Here is a 14,232-nt window from a genome sequence, read left to right as displayed (position 1 = left end):
TAAAGTTGAATTTTAGGATAGCTTATCTATATTTAAACTTTGTATAAATCCCATCATCTTCAGTGGTTTTTTTACTCCAAACTAATTTTGAAGCTGTTTCAAATCAGTTTTCAACTGGAGAGATGTTTGTCAAACATTTGGAAATAGGAAAAGTTGCAATAAGAATGCAGTGATCCATCACTTGTGCTATGGTTTTAAGATATTCTGGTTTTAAGAATTTTCTTCTTCAGTGTGCACTAATGAGAGTAAAGGTCTGTTCTTCTTCTCTTCTTAAAACTTAGTGCCCCATAGTAGATTCAATCACCAAATAAATGTCCTGATTGATTAATTAGCCTTAGCATTTCTTAGATTTGCCATATTGCTATATTTGAGAAAAAGTTTTCTATGTATGCCATATAGAGAAATGCTGCATCAGCCAAAGGATGACATTTTTGTTTATTCCTAACATGGATTTAAAAATTCTCTGTTTTGTATGTGTCTATGATGTTCTCTAGCAAGTTTCAAGGGCTGCTAACTGTAGCCAATGCATTCATCCCACACTTCATGCACTTTGCCGCTGGATAAAATCCCTTCTTGGCATTTCTTGTAGGACAACAAGAAAAAGCACATGGCCCGTATGGGGATCGAACACATGACCTTGGCGTTATTAGCACAACGCTCTAACCAACTGAGCTAACCGGCCAAACATAAAAGCATCAGCAAACACAAAAATGCCAAATGTACCTAAAACAGGAGAACATTCAGTATTTCAATATTGAGTAGAGGAAGACACTCTAATAATGGGTTCCATGGTGTAATGGTGAGCACTTTGGACTTTGAATCCCGTAATCTGATTTCAAATCTTGGTGGGACCTAACTTTGTTCAATTTCCTTAAAGTTGAATTTTAGGATAGCTTATCTATATTTAAACTTTGTATAAATCCCATCATCTTCAGTGGTTTTTTTACTCCAAACTAATTTTGAAGCTGTTTCAAATCAGTTTTCAACTGGAGAGATGTTTGTCAAACATTTGGAAATAGGAAAAGTTGCAATAAGAATGCAGTGATCCATCACTTGTGCTATGGTTTTAAGATATTCTGGTTTTAAGAATTTTCTTCTTCAGTGTGCACTAATGAGAGTAAAGGTCTGTTCTTCTTCCCTTCTTAAAACTTAGTGCCCCATAGTAGATTCAATCACCAAATAAATGTCCTGATTGATTAATTAGCCTTAGCATTTCTTAGATTTGCCATATTGCTATATTTGAGAAAAAGTTTTCTATGTATGCCATATAGAGAAATGCTGCATCAGCCAAAGGATGACATTTTTGTTTATTCCTAACATGGATTTAAAAATTCTCTGTTTTGTATGTGTCTATGATGTTCTCTAGCAAGTTTCAAGGGCTGCTAACTGTAGCCAATGCATTCATCCCACACTTCATGCACTTTGCCGCTGGATAAAATCCCTTCTTGGCATTTCTTGTAGGACAACAAGAAAAAGCACATGGCCCGTATGGGGATCGAACACATGACCTTGGCGTTATTAGCACAACGCTCTAACCAACTGAGCTAACCGGCCAAACATAAAAGTATCAGCAAACACAAAAATGCCAAATGTACCTAAAACAGGAGAACATTCAGTATTTCAATATTGAGTAGAGGAAGACTCTCTAATAATGGGTTCCATGGTGTAATGGTGAGCACTTTGGACTTTGAATCCTGTAATCTGATTTCAAATCTTGGTGGTACCTAACTTTGTTCAATTTCCTTAAAGTTGAATTTTAGGATAGCTTATCTATATTTAAACTTTGTATAAATCCCATCATCTTCAGTGGTTTTTTTACTGCAAACTAATTTTGAAGCTGTTTCAAATCAGTTTTCAACTGGAGAGATGTTTGTCAAACATTTGGAATTAGGAAAAGTTGCAATAAGAATGCAGTGATCCATCACTTGTGCTATGGTTTTAAGATATTCTGGTTTTAAGAATTTTCTTCTTCAGTGTGCACTAATGAGAGTAAAGGTCTGTTCTTCTTCTCTTCTTAAAACTTAGTCCCCCATAGTAGATTCAATCACCAAATAAATGTCCTGATTGATTAATTAGCCTTAGCATTTCTTAGATTTGCCATATTGCTATATTTGAGAAAAAGTTTTCTATGTATGCCATATAGAGAAATGCTGCATCAGCCAAAGGATGACATTTTTGTTTATTCCTAACATGGATTTAAAAATTCTCTGTTTTGTATGTGTCTATGATGTTCTCTAGCAAGTTTCAAGGGCTGCTAACTGTAGCCAATGCATTCATCCCACACTTCATGCACTTTGCTGCTGGATAAAATCCCTTCTTGGCATTTCTTGCCAACATGAAAAAGCACATGGCCCATATGGGGATCAAACCAATGACCTTGGCTTTATTAGCACCACACTCTAACCAACTGAGCAAACCGGCCAAACATAAAAGCATCAGCAAACACAAAAATGCCAAATGTACCTAAAACAGGAGAGCATTCAGTATTTCAAAGATCAGCAATATTGAGTAGAGGAAGACTCTCTAATAATGGGTTCCATGGTGTAATGGTGAGCACTTTGGACTTTGAATCCAGTAATCTGATTTCAAATCTTGGTGGGACCTAACTTTGTTCAATTTCCTTAAAGTTGAATTTTAGGATAGCTTATCTATATTTAAACTTTGTATAAATCCCATCATCTTCAGTGGTTTTTTTACTCCAAACTAATTTTGAAGCTGTTTCAAATCAGTTTTCAACTGGAGAGATGTTTGTCAAACATTTGGAAATAGGAAAAGTTGCAATAAGAATGCAGTGATCCATCACTTGTGCTATGGTTTTAAGATATTCTGGTTTTAAGAATTTTCTTCTTCAGTGTGCACTAATGAGAGTAAAGGTCTGTTCTTCTTCTCTTCTTAAAACTTAGTCCCCCATAGTAGATTCAATCACCAAATAAATGTCCTGATTGATTAATTAGCCTTAGCATTTCTTAGATTTGCCATATTGCTATATTTGAGAAAAAGTTTTCTATGTATGCCATATAGAGAAATGCTGCATCAGCCAAAGGATGACATTTTTGTTTATTCCTAACATGGATTTAAAAATTCTCTGTTTTGTATGTGTCTATGATGTTCTCTAGCAAGTTTCAAGGGCTGCTAACTGTAGCCAATGCATTCATCCCACACTTCATGCACTTTGCCGCTGGATAAAATCCCTTCTTGGCATTTCTTGTAGGACAACAAGAAAAAGCACATGGCCCGTATGGGGATCGAACACATGACCTTGGCGTTATTAGCACCACGCTCTAACCAACTGAGCTAACCGGCCAAACATAAAAGCATCAGCAAACACAAAAATGCCAAATGTACCTAAAACAGGAGAACATTCAGTATTTCAATATTGAGTAGAGGAAGACTCTCTAATAATGGGTTCCATGGTGTAATGGTGAGCACTTTGGACTTTGAATCCTGTAATCTGATTTCAAATCTTGGTGGTACCTAACTTTGTTCAATTTCCTTAAAGTTGAATTTTAGGATAGCTTATCTATATTTAAACTTTGTATAAATCCCATCATCTTCAGTGGTTTTTTTACTGCAAACTAATTTTGAAGCTGTTTCAAATCAGTTTTCAACTGGAGAGATGTTTGTCAAACATTTGGAATTAGGAAAAGTTGCAATAAGAATGCAGTGATCCATCACTTGTGCTATGGTTTTAAGATATTCTGGTTTTAAGAATTTTCTTCTTCAGTGTGCACTAATGAGAGTAAAGGTCTGTTCTTCTTCTCTTCTTAAAACTTAGTCCCCCATAGTAGATTCAATCACCAAATAAATGTCCTGATTGATTAATTAGCCTTAGCATTTCTTAGATTTGCCATATTGCTATATTTGAGAAAAAGTTTTCTATGTATGCCATATAGAGAAATGCTGCATCAGCCAAAGGATGACATTTTTGTTTATTCCTAACATGGATTTAAAAATTCTCTGTTTTGTATGTGTCTATGATGTTCTCTAGCAAGTTTCAAGGGCTGCTAACTGTAGCCAATGCATTCATCCCACACTTCATGCACTTTGCCGCTGGATAAAATCCCTTCTTGGCATTTCTTGTAGGACAACAAGAAAAAGCACATGGCCCGTATGGGGATCGAACACATGACCTTGTGTCTATGATGTTCTCTAGCAAGTTTCAAGGGCTGCTAACTGTAGCCAATGCATTCATCCCACATTTCATGCACTTTGCCGCTGGATAAAATCCCTTCTTGGCATTTCTTGTAGGACAACAAGAAAAAGCACATGGCCCATATGGGGATCGAACACATGACCTTGGTGTTATTAGCACAATGCTCTAACCAACTGAGCTAACCGGCCAAACATAAAAGCATCAGCAAACACAAAAATGCCAAATGTACCTAAAACAGGAGAACATTCAGTATTTCAAAGATCAGCAATATTGAGTAGAGGAAGACTCTCTAATAATGGGTTCCATGGTGTAATGGTGAGCACTTTGGACTTTGAATCCAGTAATCTGATTTCAAATCTTGGTGGGACCTAACTTTGTTCAATTTCCTTAAAGTTGAATTTTAGGATAGCTTATCTATATTTAAACTTTGTATAAATCCCATCATCTTCAGTGGTGTTTTTACTCCAAACTAATTTTGAAGCTGTTTCAAATCAGTTTTCAACTGGAGAGATGTTTGTCAAACATTTGGAAATAGGAAAAGTTGCAATAAGAATGCAGTGATCCATCACTTGTGCTATGGTTTTAAGATATTCTGGTTTTAAGAATTTTCTTCTTCAGTGTGCACTAATGAGAGTAAAGGTCTGTTCTTCTTCTCTTCTTAAAACTTAGTCCCCCATAGTAGATTCAATCACCAAATAAATGTCCTGATTGATTAATTAGCCTTAGCATTTCTTAGATTTGCCATATTGCTATATTTGAGAAAAAGTTTTCTATGTATGCCATATAGAGAAATGCTGCATCAGCCAAAGGATGACATTTTTGTTTATTCCTAACATGGATTTAAAAATTCTCTGTTTTGTATGTGTCTATGATGTTCTCTAGCAAGTTTCAAGGGCTGCTAACTGTAGCCAATGCATTCATCCCACACTTCATGCACTTTGCCGCTGGATAAAATCCCTTCTTGGCATTTCTTGCCAACATGAAAAAGCACATGGCCCATATGGGGATCAAACCCATGACCTTGGCGTTACTAGCACCACGCTCTAACCAACTGAGCAAACCGGCCAAACATAAAAGCATCAGCAAACACAAAAATGCCAAATGTACCTAAAACAGGAGAGCATTCAGTATTTCAAAGATCAGCAATATTGAGTAGAGGAAGACTCTCTAATAATGGGTTCCATGGTGTAATGGTGAGCACTTTGGACTTTGAATCCAGTAATCTGATTTCAAATCTTGGTGGGACCTAACTTTGTTCAATTTCCTTAAAGTTGAATTTTAGGATAGCTTATCTATATTTAAACTTTGTATAAATCCCATCATCTTCAGTGGTTTTTTTACTCCAAACTAATTTTGAAGCTGTTTCAAATCAGTTTTCAACTGGAGAGATGTTTGTCAAACATTTGGAAATAGGAAAAGTTGCAATAAGAATGCAGTGATCCATCACTTGTGCTATGGTTTTAAGATATTCTGGTTTTAAGAATTTTCTTCTTCAGTGTGCACTAATGAGAGTAAAGGTCTGTTCTTCTTCTCGTCTTAAAACTTAGTCCCCCATAGTAGATTCAATCACCAAATAAATGTCCTGATTGATTAATTTGCCACAGCATTTCTTAGATTTTCCATATTGCTATATTTGAGAAAAAGTTTTCTATGTATGCCATATAGAGAAATGCTGCATCAGCCAAAGGATGACATTTTTGTTTATTCCTAACATGGATTTAAAAATTCTCTGTTTTGTATGTGTCTATGATGTTCTCTAGCAAGTTTCAAGGGCTGCTAACTGTAGCCAATGCATTCATCCCACACTTCATGCACTTTGCCGCTGGATAAAATCCCTTCTTGGCATTTCTTTTAGGACAACAAGAAAAAGCACATGGCCCGTATGGGGATCAAACACATGACCTTGGTGTTATTAACACAATGCTCTAACCAACTGAGCTAACCGGCCAAACATAAAAGCATCAGCAAACACAAAAATGCCAAATGTACCTAAAACAGGAGAACATTCAGTATTTCAAAGATCAGCAATATTGAGTAGAGGAAGACTCTCTAATAATGGGTTCCATGGTGTAATGGTGAGCACTTTGGACTTTGAATCCAGTAATCTGATTTCAAATCTTGGTGGGACCTAACTTTGTTCAATTTCCTTAAAGTTGAATTTTAGGATAGCTTATCTATATTTAAACTTTGTATAAATCCCATCATCTTCAGTGGTTTTTTTACTCCAAACTAATTTTGAAGCTGTTTCAAATCAGTTTTCAACTGGAGAGATGTTTGTCAAACATTTGGAAATAGGAAAAGTTGCAATAAGAATGCAGTGATCCATCACTTGTGCTATGGTTTTAAGATATTCTGGTTTTAAGAATTTTCTTCTTCAGTGTGCACTAATGAGAGTAAAGGTCTGTTCTTCTTCTCGTCTTAAAACTTAGTCCCCCATAGTAGATTCAATCACCAAATAAATGTCCTGATTGATTAATTTGCCACAGCATTTCTTAGATTTGCCATATTGCTATATTTGAGAAAAAGTTTTCTATGTATGCCATATAGAGAAATGCTGCATCAGCCAAAGGATGACATTTTTGTTTATTCCTAACATGGATTTAAAAATTCTCTGTTTTGTATGTGTCTATGATGTTCTCTAGCAAGTTTCAAGGGCTGCTAACTGTAGCCAATGCATTCATCCCACACTTCATGCACTTTGCCGCTGGATAAAATCCCTTATTGGCATTTCTTGTAGGACAACAAGAAAAAGCACTTGGCCCGTATGGGGATCGAACACATGACCTTGGTGTTATTAGCACCACGCTCTAACCAACTGAGCTAACCGGCCAAACATAAAAGCATCAGCAAACACAAAAATGCCAAATGTACCTAAAACAGGAGAACATTCAGTATTTCAATATTGAGTAGAGGAAGACTCTCTAATAATGGGTTCCATGGTGTAATGGTGAGCACTTTGGACTTTGAATCCTGTAATCTGATTTCAAATCTTGGTGGTACCTAACTTTGTTCAATTTCCTTAAAGTTGAATTTTAGGATAGCTTATCTATATTTAAACTTTGTATAAATCCCATCATCTTCAGTGGTTTTTTTACTGCAAACAATTTTGAAGCTGTTTCAAATCAGTTTTCAACTGGAGAGATGTTTGTCAAACATTTGGAATTAGGAAAAGTTGCAATAAGAATGCAGTGATCCATCACTTGTGCTATGGTTTTAAGATATTCTGGTTTTAAGAATTATTTTCTTCAGTGTGCACTAATGAGAGTAAAGGTCTGTTCTTCTTCTCTTCTTAAAACTTAGTCCCCCATAGTAGATTCAATCACCAAATAAATGTCCTGATTGATTAATTAGCCTTAGCATTTCTTAGATTTGCCATATTGCTATATTTGAGAAAAAGTTTTCTATGTATGCCATATAGAGAAATGCTGCATCAGCCAAAGGATGACATTTTTGTTTATTCCTAACATGGATTTAAAAATTCTCTGTTTTGTATGTGTCTATGATGTTCTCTAGCAAGTTTCAAGGGCTGCTAACTGTAGCCAATGCATTCATCCCACACTTCATGCACTTTGCCGCTGGATAAAATCCCTTCTTGGCATTTCTTGTAGGACAACAAGAAAAAGCACATGGCCCGTATGGGGATCAAACACATGACCTTGGTGTTATTAGCACAACGCTCTAACCAACTGAGCTAACCGGCCAAACATAAAAGCATCAGCAAACACAAAAATGCCAAATGTACCTAAAACAGGAGAGCATTCAGTATTTCAAAGATCAGCAATATTGAGTAGAGGAAGACTCTCTAATAATGGGTTCCATGGTGTAATGGTGAGCACTTTGGACTTTGAATCCAGTAATCTGATTTCAAATCTTGGTGGGACCTAACTTTGTTCAATTTCCTTAAAGTTGAATTTTAGGATAGCTTATCTATATTTAAACTTTGTATAAATCCCATCATCTTCAGTGGTTTTTTTACTCCAAACTAATTTTGAAGCTGTTTCAAATCAGTTTTCAACTGGAGAGATGTTTGTCAAACATTTGGAAATAGGAAAAGTTGCAATAAGAATGCAGTGATCCATCACTTGTGCTATGGTTTTAAGATATTCTGGTTTTAAGAATTTTCTTCTTCAGTGTGCACTAATGAGAGTAAAGGTCTGTTCTTCTTCTCGTCTTAAAACTTAGTCCCCCATAGTAGATTCAATCACCAAATAAATGTCCTGATTGATTAATTTGCCACAGCATTTCTTAGATTTTCCATATTGCTATATTTGAGAAAAAGTTTTCTATGTATGCCATATAGAGAAATGCTGCATCAGCCAAAGGATGACATTTTTGTTTATTCCTAACATGGATTTAAAAATTCTCTGTTTTGTATGTGTCTATGATGTTCTCTAGCAAATTTCAAGGGCTGCTAACTGTAGCCAATGCATTCATCCCACACTTCATGCACTTTGCCGCTGGATAAAATCCCTTCTTGGCATTTCTTGTAGGACAACAAGAAAAAGCACATGGCCCGTATGGGGATCAAACACATGACCTTGGTGTTATTAGCACAACGCTCTAACCAACTGAGCTAACCGGCCAAACATAAAAGCATCAGCAAACACAAAAATGCCAAATGTACCTAAAACAGGAGAACATTCAGTATTTCAAAGATCAGCAATATTGAGTAGAGGAAGACTCTCTAATAATGGGTTCCATGGTGTAATGGTGAGCACTTTGGACTTTGAATCCAGTAATCTGATTTCAAATCTTGGTGGGACCTAACTTTGTTCAATTTCCTTAAAGTTGAATTTTAGGATAGCTTATCTATATTTAAACTTTGTATAAATCCCATCATCTTCAGTGGTTTTTTTACTCCAAACTAATTTTGAAGCTGTTTCAAATCAGTTTTCAACTGGAGAGATGTTTGTCAAACATTTGGAAATAGGAAAAGTTGCAATAAGAATGCAGTGATCCATCACTTGTGCTATGGTTTTAAGATATTCTGGTTTTAAGAATTTTCTTCTTCAGTGTGCACTAATGAGAGTAAAGGTCTGTTCTTCTTCTCTTCTTAAAACTTAGTCCCCCATAGTAGATTCAATCACCAAATAAATGTCCTGATTGATTAATTAGCCTTAGCATTTCTTAGATTTGCCATATTGCTATATTTGAGAAAAAGTTTTCTATGTATGCCATATAGAGAAATGCTGCATCAGCCAAAGGATGACATTTTTGTTTATTCCTAACATGGATTTAAAAATTCTCTGTTTTGTATGTGTCTATGATGTTCTCTAGCAAGTTTCAAGGGCTGCTAACTGTAGCCAATGCATTCATCCCACACTTCATGCACTTTGCCGCTGGATAAAATCCCTTCTTGGCATTTCTTGTAGGACAACAAGAAAAAGCACATGGCCCGTATGGGGTCGAACACATGACCTTGGCGTTATTAGCACCACGCTCTAACCAACTGAGCTAACCGGCCAAACATAAAAGCATCAGCAAACACAAAAATGCCAAATGTACCTAAAACAGGAGAACATTCAGTATTTCAATATTGAGTAAGGAAGACTCTCTAATAATGGCTTCCATGGTGTAATGGTGAGCACTTTGGACTTTGAATCCTGTAATCTGATTTCAAATCTTGGTGGTACCTAACTTTGTTCGATTTCCTTAAAGTTGAATTTTAGGATAGCTTATCTATATTTAAACTTTGTATAAATCCCATCATCTTCAGTGGTTTTTTTACTGCAAACTAATTTTGAAGCTGTTTCAAATCAGTTTTCAACTGGAGAGATGTTTGTCAAACATTTGGAATTAGGAAAAGTTGCAATAAGAATGCAGTGATCCATCACTTGTGCTATGGTTTTAAGATATTCTGGTTTTAAGAATTTTCTTCTTCAGTGTGCACTAATGAGAGTAAAGGTCTGTTCTTCTTCTCTTCTTAAAACTTAGTCCCCCATAGTAGATTCAATCACCAAATAAATGTCCTGATTGATTAATTTGCCACAGCATTTCTTAGATTTGCCATATTGCTATATTTGAGAAAAAGTTTTCTATGTATGCCATATAGAGAAATGCTGCATCAGCCAAAGGATGACATTTTTGTTTATTCCTAACATGGATTTAAAAATTCTCTGTTTTGTATGTGTCTATGATGTTCTCTTGCAAGTTTCATGGGCTGCTAACTGTAGCCAATGCATTCATCCCACACTTCATGCACTTTGCCGCTGGATAAAATCCCTTCTTGGCATTTCTTGTAGGACAACAAGAAAAAGCACATGGCCCGTATGGGGATCGAACACATGACCTTGGCATTATTAGCACCATGCTCTAACCAACTGAGCTAACCGGCCAAACATAAAAGCATCAGCAAACACAAAAATGCCAAATGTACCTAAAACAGGAGAACATTCAGTATTTCAAAGATCAGCAATATTGAGTAGAGGAAGACTCTCTAATAATGGGTTCCATGGTGTAATGGTGAGCACTTTGGACTTTGAATCCAGTATTCTGATTTCAAATCTTGGTGAGACCTAACTTTGTTCAATTTCCTTAAAGTTGAATTTTAGGATAGCTTATCTATATTTAAACTTTGTATAAATCCCATCATCTTCAATGGTTTTTTTACTCCAAACTAATTTTTAAGCTGTTTCAAATCAGTTTTCAACTGGAGAGATGTTTGTCAAACATTTGGAAATAGGAAAAGTTGCAATAAGAATGCAGTGATCCATCACTTGTGCTATGGTTTTAAGATATTCTGGTTTTAAGAATTTTCTTCTTCAGTGTGCACTAATGAGAGTAAAGGTCTGTTCTTCTTCTCTTCTTAAAACTTAGTCCCCCATAGTAGATTCAATCACCAAATAAATGTCCTGATTGATTAATTTGCCATAGCATTTCTTAGATTTGCCATATTGCTATATTTGAGAAAAAGTTTTCTATGTATGCCATATAGAGAAATGCTGCATCAGCCAAAGGATGACATTTTTGTTTATTCCTAACATGGATTTAAAAATTCTCTGTTATGTATGTGTCTATGATGTTCTCTAGCAAGTTTCAAGGGCTGCTAACTGTAGCCAATGCATTCATCCCACACTTCATGCACTTTGCCGCTGGATAAAATCCCTTCTTGGCATTTCTTGCCAACAAGAAAAAGCACATGGCCCATATGGGGATCAAACCCATGACCTTGGCATTATCAGCACCACACTCTAACCAACTGAGCAAACCGGCCAAACATAAAAACATCAGCAAACACAAAAATGCCAAATGTACCTAAAACAGGAGAGCATTCAGTATTTCAAAGATCAGCAATATTGAGTAGAGGAAGACTCTCTAATAATGGGTTCCATGGTGTAATGGTGAGCACTTTAGACTTTGAATCCAGTAATCTGATTTCAAATCTTGGTGGGACCTAACTTTGTTCAATTTCCTTAAAGTTGAATTTTAGGATAGCTTATCTATATTTAAACTTTGTATAAATCCCATCATCTTCAGTGGTTTTTTTACTCCAAACTAATTTTGAAGCTGTTTCAAATCAGTTTTCAACTGGAGAGATGTTTGTCAAACATTTGGAAATAGGAAAAGTTGCAATAAGAATGCAGTGATCCATCACTTGTGCTATGGTTTTAAGATATTCTGGTTTTAAGAATTTTCTTCTTCAGTGTGCACTAATGAGAGTAAAGGTCTGTTCTTCTTCTCGTCATAAAACTTAGTCCCCCATAGTAGATTCAATCACCAAATAAATGTCCTGATTGATTAATTTGCCACAGCATTTCTTAGATTTGCCATATTGCTATATTTGAGAAAAAATTTTCTATGTATGCCATATAGAGAAATGCTGCATCAGCCAAAGGATGACATTTTTGTTTATTCCTAACATGGATTTAAAAATTCTCTGTTTTGTATGTGTCTATGATGTTCTCTAGCAAGTTTCAAGGGCTGCTAACTGTAGCCAATGCATTCATCCCACACTTCATGCACTTTGCCGCTGGATAAAATCCCTTCTTGGCATTTCTTGCCAACAAGAAAAAGCACATGGCCCATATGGGGATCAAACCCATGACCTTGGCGTTATTAGCACCACGCTCTAACCAACTGAGCAAACCGGCCAAACATAAAAGCATCAGCAAACACAAAAATGCCAAATGTATCTAAAACAGGAGAACATTCAGTATTTCAAAGATCAGCAATATTGAGTAGAGGAAGACTCTCTAATAATGGGTTCCATGGTGTAATGGTGAGCACTTTGGACTTTGAATCCAGTAATCTGATTTCAAATCTTGGTGGGACCTAACTTTGTTCAATTTCCTTAAAGTTGAATTTTAGGATAGCTTATCTATATTTAAACTTTGTATAAATCCCATCATCTTCAGTGATTTTTTACTCCAAACTAATTTTGAAGCTGTTTCAAATCAGTTTTCAACTGGAGAGATGTTTGTCAAACATTTGGAAATAGGAAAAGTTGCAATAAGAATGCAGTGATCCATCACTTGTGCTATGGTTTTAAGATATTCTGGTTTTAAGAATTTTCTTCTTCAGTGTGCACTAATGAGAGTAAAGGTCTGTTCTTCTTCTCTTCTTAAAACTTAGTCCCCCATAGTAGATTCAATCACCAAATAAATGTCCTGATTGATTAATTAGCCTTAGCATTTCTTAGATTTGCCATATTGCTATATTTGAGAAAAAGTTTTCTATGTATGCCATATAGAGAAATGCTGCATCAGCCAAAGGATGACATTTTTGTTTATTCCTAAAATGGATTTAAAAATTCTCTGTTTTGTATGTGTCTATGATGTTCTCTAGCAAGTTTCAAGGGCTGCTAACTGTAGCCAATGCATTCATCCCACACTTCATGCACTTTGCCGCTGGATAAAATCCCTTCTTGGCATTTCTTGTAGGACAACAAGAAAAAGCACATGGCCCGTATGGGGATCGAACACATGACCTTGGCGTTATTAGCACCACGCTCTAACCAACTGAGCAAACCGGCCAAACATAAAAGCATCAGCAAACACAAAAATGCCAAATGTACCTAAAACAGGAGAACATTCAGTATTTTAAAGATCAGCAATATTGAGTAGAGGAAGACTCTCTAATAATGGGTTCCATGGTGTAATGGTGAGCACTTTGGACTTTGAATCCAGTAATCTGATTTCAAATCTTGGTGGGACCTAACTTTGTTCAATTTCCTTAAAGTTGAATTTTAGGATAGCTTATCTATATTTAAACTTTGTATAAATCCCATCATCTTCAGTGGTTTTTTTACTCCAAACTAATTTTGAAACTGTTTCAAATCAGTTTTCAACTGGAGAGATGTTTGTCAAACATTTGGAAATAGGAAAAGTTGCAATAAGAATGCAGTGACCCATCACTTGTGCTATGGTTTTAAGATATTCTGGTTTTAAGAATTTTCTTCTTCAGTGTGCACTAATGAGAGTAAAGGTCTGTTCTTCTTCTCTTCTTAAAACTTAGTCCCCCATAGTAGATTCAATCACCAAATAAATGTCCTGATTGATTAATTAGCCTTAGCATTTCTTAGATTTGCCATATTGCTATATTTGAGAAAAAGTTTTCTATGTATGCCATATAGAGAAATGCTGCATCAGCCAAAGGATGACATTTTTGTTTATTCCTAACATGGATTTAAAAATTCTCTGTTTTGTATGTGTCTATGATGTTCTCTAGCAAGTTTCAAGGGCTGCTAACTGTAGCCAATGCATTCATACTACACTTCATGCACTTTGCCGCTGGATAAAATCCCTTCTTGGCATTTCTTGTAGGACAACAAGAAAAAGCACATGGCCCGTATGGGGATCGAACACATGACCTTGGCGTTATTAGCACCACGCTCTAACCAACTGAGCTAACCGGCCAAACATAAAAGCATCAGCAAACACAAAAATGCCAAATGTACCTAAAACAGGAGAACATTCAGTATTTCAATATTGAGTAGAGGAAGACTCTCTAATAATGGGTTCCATGGTGTAATGGTGAGCACTTTGGACTTTGAATCCTGTAATCTGATTTCAAATCTTGGTGGTACCTAACTTTGTTCAATTTCCTTAAAGTTGAATTTTAGGATAGCTTATCTATATTTA

The 14,232-nt window shown here is 35.9% G+C and overlaps 4 non-coding genes across 4 annotated transcripts; all 4 read right to left on the bottom strand.

The window, feature by feature from the left end:
- Nucleotides 1–3,230: 3,230 nt before the first annotated feature.
- TRNAI-AAU (transfer RNA isoleucine (anticodon AAU)) lies at nt 3,231–3,304 on the bottom strand. The gene has a single exon. It is a non-coding gene; the product is annotated as a tRNA-Ile (tRNA).
- Nucleotides 3,305–5,145: 1,841 nt separating this feature from the next.
- TRNAT-AGU (transfer RNA threonine (anticodon AGU)) lies at nt 5,146–5,219 on the bottom strand. The gene has a single exon. It is a non-coding gene; the product is annotated as a tRNA-Thr (tRNA).
- Nucleotides 5,220–11,292: 6,073 nt separating this feature from the next.
- On the bottom strand, nt 11,293–11,366 carry TRNAI-GAU (transfer RNA isoleucine (anticodon GAU)). Its single transcript has one exon. It is a non-coding gene; the product is annotated as a tRNA-Ile (tRNA).
- Nucleotides 11,367–13,933: 2,567 nt separating this feature from the next.
- On the bottom strand, nt 13,934–14,007 carry TRNAI-AAU (transfer RNA isoleucine (anticodon AAU)). The gene has a single exon. It is a non-coding gene; the product is annotated as a tRNA-Ile (tRNA).
- Nucleotides 14,008–14,232: the final 225 nt, after the last annotated feature.

The sequence above is a fragment of the Taudactylus pleione genome, unplaced genomic scaffold, assembly GCF_031769625.1.
Source record: "Taudactylus pleione unplaced genomic scaffold, aTauple2 ptg003615l, whole genome shotgun sequence".
In the NCBI taxonomy this organism is placed as follows: domain Eukaryota; kingdom Metazoa; phylum Chordata; class Amphibia; order Anura; family Myobatrachidae; genus Taudactylus; species Taudactylus pleione.
The sequence above is the reverse complement of the archived record's forward strand: the minus strand, read 5'-3'. Positions and strand labels throughout refer to the sequence as shown.